The 6,534-nt window shown below is 42.9% G+C and overlaps 1 non-coding gene across 1 annotated transcript; it reads right to left on the reverse strand.

The window, feature by feature from the left end:
• Positions 1-4,653: 4,653 nt before the first annotated feature.
• TRNAQ-UUG lies at positions 4,654-4,738 on the reverse strand. Its single transcript has one exon. It is a non-coding gene; the product is annotated as a tRNA-Gln (tRNA).
• Between the last annotated feature and the right edge of the window lie 1,796 nt (positions 4,739-6,534).

The raw sequence follows: 6,534 nt of genomic DNA on the forward strand, positions 1-6,534 counted from the left end.
AGTACTCGATACAGCAGGACTTGTAGTACAATTTCACCCCAGAGAGATTTGAAATGTCCATCTTTGGCAATGCTTTTCTTTTCTTTTTCCCTAATAATAATTTTAAAACGAAGACAGAAAACAATCAGGCAAATTTCCCAAGATTGATGGAGCAGAACTGCCTTGAGCTGGTGTCTGTGCAATTGTCCAAGGCTGTCAGTCCAGCTGTGCACCTCAGAGCAGCCAGGATGTGTGCCCAGAGGCCCCATGCATCAGGAAGGGGTGGCAGGTAAGACGCAAGATGCCTCGTTAAATTTGAGTGTCAGATAATTAATGACTACCTCTTAAATATAAGTCTGCCCCAATTGAAGAGGAAATCTGTTATTTTTATTTGCTAAATCTGGCAACCCTCCTTGCATGGGACATAGGATGCTAGCTCTTCCTGGACACACCAGGTGACATTCACAGCTCTGCCTTTCCTCAAGCCATCTCCCCGGCTTGGAATGCCCTTCCTGTACTCCACCTGTCTCATACTCTTTTTTTTTTTTTAATTTTTTAAATTTATTTCTAGGATAGAGAGAGAGACAGCGTGAGCAGGGGAGGGTCAGAGAGAGAGGGAGTCACAGACTCTGAAACAGGCTGCAGGCTCTGAGCTGGCAGTCAGCACAGAGCCCGACGCGGGGCTCGAACCCACAAACCACGAGATCATGACCCAAGCGAAAGTCGGACGCTTAACCGACTAAGCCACCCAGGCGCCCCTCCACCTATCTCATACTCTTTATGCAATGTCTGGCTTGAATGATGATCTCCTGCTTCCTTCTCAGTGCTCACAGAGGGCCACGTTTACCCATGTGGTGTAGTGTTTATCACGCCTGCCTAGCATTCCAGTCAAGTGTGTATGCGTGATGGACTCAGTGATGTTCAGAAAGGGCCAGAAGGGAGGGGACACATTTGGGTCACCCAGTAGGAGGGCTCACTGCACAGGTTCCTATCTATGTCAGCAAAAGCAAGGTTGGAAACCACAATGCTGGGCCACCAGCCCCTTGAGGGCAGGACCTAGATTGCGTGTGTTGCTCATCTTGGTGTCTTCTCTGCCTAGTATACAGACTAGCTCCCAGCGGAAACTCAGCAAGGCACATATTTTTTAAATAATATAACCAGCAAAGCCCTTATTCTTAGCGTTGCAATCCCCCTCTTCATTTCCTCTCCCTGCTTTGCTATTCACCTATACCATGGAGGAGAATATTCATTTGGTGACCTGCTATCATTGGATTTTCCACTCCTCTGCCCTCTGCACAGAGCGGGAAATGTCACGAAATCTGAGGACATGGTGTGAATCCCACAGTGTGCAGGGTGCTGAAGAACCTGGGGGGACAACATGGGCAGAGAGAAGGAACCAGAATATAAAATCTATACAAATTCAGGTTGCCTGTGCTAAGGACCAAGTGAGCTCTGCAGAGGCTGTTTGAGAGTTGAGCAGAAAGTAAAAATGAACGCCAGGACTGGCAGGGAAGTTTCACAGAAGAGTTGGCAAGTTATTTATAGTCTCCTTGGAGATGATTTTTAATAAAAACCAAATAGCAAAGACATAGCACTCCTTCCTTCATTCCTTCAGAAACATTTATTGAGGGTCTCCTATGTCCCAGGTCAACTACATAATGATACAGGTCAAGTATGAAATGTCCACAGTTTAATTATAACTGTTCACAACAAATGAGCATGTTGGCAGAGGGAAGCTTGTTCCCATTCCCTGACCTTCTAGAAAGATAGATTTTCCCCCAAATCTTCTTGCCCCTTCCCTTACCCTTTCCAAGAGAGGCATAGTCCAACTCTCTCCCTCTCTGTCTCTCTTTGTCTCTGTCTCTCTGAGCCCCCATGTTGGGAGTGGTCCACATATGTCTGGAATGAGTGAGAAACTTAGCTTAATTCTGTGGTGCAGCCCACAGTCCCTCTGGCTCTAAGTTATAGTTAGGACTGACTTTACAAAGTAACCAAAATGATGTTTTAGTCTCTTACTCTTTCATTTACCTCTTCATTTGCTCAGAACTTGGATAGGGAAAGTGGTATTATATGTGGGGACTTCCTAAAACCACAAACTATCCCTTAGTATGTGTTGATCATTGTTGTAAAGTCTTTACATACGTAATTCTCACTACAACTCCAGGAAGAAAGTTCCATCATCATCATCAACATCATCATCATAATCATCATCATCATCGTTTTGTGAATGAGAAAATAATACATTCATTAGCTGGGCAAAGCTCACACAGTTAAGGAAGAGAGAATCTGGAATTCAAAGTTGCTGACTAGCTGTAGAGCCTGTTGACTCTGCTAGGCTTTCTTTTGTGGTATAATCCTCTCAGACTTTGGTAACCAAGTTATTTTTAATTCTCCTTAAATCAACAAACCAGAGAGAGAGAGAGAGAGAGAGAGAGTGTGTGTGTGTGTGTGTGTGAGAGAGAGAGAGAGAGAGAGACAGAGAGACAGAGAGACAGAGATACAGAGACACACAGAGAGGATTCTTTTCGTTAAGTAAACATTGAAGGAGGAAAGATCAAGACAAAAACCAATGCCCTTGTTGGGAGCTGAGATCTGCTCTAATGCCTCAAATGTTAAGAATTGAACACTTTTTCTCATCCACTGTTGACATAGTTGGAGCTATCTGGATTAGTGCATCTAGCAGCTCAATTATTTCCTCAAGGAGAGACGGTTTGAGCTATCGTTCTTGTTCAGGGTAGATAGCAACAATTTAGAGAATTCTGCCCTCTAGCTAATGGAAGATGAGCATCTTGACCTGGCCATGGAGAAGACCACGTGAAGGCCCTAACTCAACAGGATGGACGGTGAAGCATGAGACAGCAAAGACCCTACTGTCTACACAGGACTTAGTATTTGGGTCATTTGGACCCCAGCATAAAGTCTTGTATCAGACTCTGACTGTTTCGCAGCAGCTATTCTCTCCAGAGAAGTCACAGGATTCTGATAAAACTAGAGGTATAAGATTTGTTAAGACAAAAAGTTTCCTGAGAGTTTTGAAGCCAGAGCTTTTTAGCCATTGTGCTTACTTTTTTTTAAGATTATTTATTTATTTTCAGACAGAAAGAGAGCACAAATGGGGGAAGGGCAGAGAGAGAGAGAGAGAGAGAGAGAACCCCAAGCAGGCTCCACACTGCCAACACAGAGCCTGAGGCAGGGCTTGAACTCACAATCGTGACCTGAGCCAAAGTCAAACACTTAACTAACTGAACCACCCAGGCGCCCCTAAGCCATTTTATATAAGCTTCCCACTTCTTCTTTTTTTAATGTTGATTTATTTTTGAGACAGAGAGAATGTTATTGGGGAGGGGCAGAGAGAAGGGGGTACAGAGAATCTGAAGCAGGCTCTGTGCTAACAGCAGCTAGCCAAATGTGGGGCTTGAACTCATAGTTCATAGATGATGACCTGAGCTGAAGTTTGACCCTCAACCGACTGAGCCAGCCATTGTTAATGTCACTTCTGGTCACAAACACAGAATAAATTCATTGGACCCTATACTTTTCGCCAGTCCATTAGAGATCTCGTTAGTCCCTACCTGGGTGTGATCTTTAGTTCTGGGTTGGAGGACCCCAGCATGGCCCCACATCGTCTGTCTCAAATATGTTTCTCTTAGAAATGTGGACTCTGAACAAAGGGCATGTGAAGCATTTAACCTTGTGGGAATGGCTTTGGAAAATAAGGTCATGATAATCACTTTATGCCTTGGACTTTGAGCCTCATCTGGACTTCCTCTGCAGGAATTCCAAAACCATAAATACTTTTCCCAAATGGAGAACTTTCTTATTCTGCCCATTAAATGTTTCTGACTCTTGACCAAATCAATCGGTAAACACATGGGTCTTTAAATCACATCAGAGTAAAAATGTACTGTGAAATAATAGACTCTGTAGTGTAAGGTGGCCTGGTAACTTTTTAAGAAGACAGTGTGACAAATCTACATCCTTATTACCCTTTCCTGGCCATGAAATTGTGTTCATCAGAACACGTAACTGATATAGATTATACATTGTTTTCTTATAGATGCTATCCATATGGTAGCTAATTGGAGAGCTCTGGCTGGCGTTTCTTGGAGTAGATGCCAAAGGATGGGAAGATGTTAGGAAAATAACTAGTCAGCAGCCTGCCTACCCTTAAACATGACATTCTCAATGGCTTGTTCTAATTCTGGAATTCCTAGATAGCACTGGGTTCTCCCCGGACATATGGAAGAATGGGGGAATCTGTTAGTAGGAGACACTTCTGGGCTCCTTATGTTTGTCAACCAGGGCAATCTTGCTATATGGGAAAACTCAAAAGCTAACTTCTAAAGCTCAGTGGGGGTCCATGGTTACTTTCTATCCTATTCTGAGGTAGGTGGTTAAGCACTCCATGCACACAAAGCTGTCAGGGAAGTTCAGGCTTTAGAAGTAAGGGTGAGAAATGACTACAGCACAAGATCTGTAGGCAACACTTTCCTCCTCTATTTTACCATTTCTGGGTGACAGTGCATATGTATGTGTATAGGGGGGAAATGGGAAATTATTTTTTTAAATGTTTTATTTATTTCTGAGAGAGAGGCAGCGTGAGCAGGAGAGGGTCAGAGAGAAAGGGAGACACAGAATTAGAAGCAGGCTCCAGTCTCTGAGCTGTCAGCATAGAGCCTGACGTGGGGCTCGAACCCACGAACTGTGAGACCATGACCTGAGCCAAAGTCAGACGCTTAACCGACTGAGCCACCCAGGCGCCCCGGAAAATGATTTTTAATTGTTATATGCATTGTGGGGATTATGGAGTTTCACACAAAGGCAGTTACTTATTGTCTAGAGCTGCTAACTAGTCTTGGGGTCACATTTTCAAAGTATTTTTAAACAAAATGTTTTGGACTCATGCTACAACCTCTACGCCTTCAACCAACCATTTAGTAGTAAGAACAGCTGTCATTTAATGAGGGCATATTTTGTCTCGGGATTGATGTTGAACACTTTCACACATAGCATCGTGTGTTCCTCTCAATGATCTGATGGGGCAGATATTCTTTTTATCCCCAGATAACAGACGAGGAAAAGGAAGAATTGACAGGTCCATGAACAAGCCCATGGACACACAACTACCAAGGGTGATACCAGGGTTTGCAATCAGACAGTTTGTTTGCAGGGCCTGTGTTCTGACACAGTTCCCTGGACTCCTCCATTAAGGCTCAAGAAAAATGTCTGCACTCCTTGAGGCTGGAGGGGATGACAAGAAACAACTATTTCAAGAGCTGAGCCTTGATGATCACAGTATAAACACACATTACAGTTGATTCCTTAAGGCTTCACCTTGATCCTTCCTTCAGCACAAGGAACAATTGCATTTCAGCCAGAAGGCACTGTGAATAAGCTAAAATAGGCAGTGGTCTATTGAATGTGGAGAAGAAATCTCTCCACTTCAGTTCTGGCCAATTCTATAAATAATTATGGAAAGACAAATATGTACCTGGTACTGTGCCAGAGGCCAGAGATTCAAAGATGCAAATGGGGGGTCCATTTTAACATGTGGTTGATTCATGGCTGAGATCCTCACACCCCTGAGGATCCCCACTGGCATGCTAGAAAGTACTTGAAACCTCATTATTATTACGGCTTATCTCTTTGAAGCTTCAGTTTTACTCAAAAATTGGAGGTAAGGTGAGAGAATTAAGTAATGATAGCCAAATAGTTTGGACCACTTCCCATAAACATTTAAAAGAAACACAGAAGTCATGGAATTGAACAAAAATATTGCTTTCTTTTTAAGATAAAACTCTGGACTTCAAGGAAATTGCATGCATGAGGTCAAACCCCTCAGGGTTAATCCCTTGAATTCCCAAGGTTACTTATTCTTTGTTGATAATGGGCTTCTTTACAGTGAGGTGGGAACAGTGTAAAAACACAGAATGTATTAGTGAAGGGAGACAGACACATTTAGACGAAAGTATTTTCTAGAAAGTAAGCAAAGAAACAGATGATCAAGGGGGCAGGGTAGAGGGTAAAAGTGTGAAGAGCTTGCTTCTGGTTAGTCAGTTGGCTATGCAAGTTATGTGAGCAAATGTAAAAGGGGAAAGAACGAGAGAAAGGAGCTTGATGAGTCCATCATGTTGTGACAAGGAAGGAGGCTCAGGTTAAGGAAAATGGAGTGAAAGAGTGGGTCCCTAATCAGTTCTTCAGAAATCATTTATAAACACATCCTAAAGACATGGACTGGGCTGGGGGGCCTGGGTTGTGAGCAAAGTTTCAAAATCACATAAATAAAGTGAGCTTAGACATGAGGCAATGTTGGAAGAGGAAGAGAAGACAGTGAGAGAGTAGAGTTGAGGAAACCAAGTAAAATGAGCTTGGGGGGAAAAGAGTGAAATTGAGTAAATAAAAACATAGCTGAGGAAAACAAAAGGGATCCAACTTCTAAATAATAGGCATCTCTGGATAAGCCCAATAAGAAGAAAAGATATGATTATATTCAAAGCCAATTCATGAAGCTGTTCTGATATAAAACACTTGAAACTACTGATCAAAATATAGACT

Source organism: Hyaena hyaena, unplaced genomic scaffold (assembly GCF_003009895.1).
Source record: "Hyaena hyaena isolate Hyena2069 unplaced genomic scaffold, ASM300989v1 scaffold_72, whole genome shotgun sequence".
NCBI classification, from domain to species: Eukaryota; Metazoa; Chordata; class Mammalia; order Carnivora; family Hyaenidae; genus Hyaena; species Hyaena hyaena.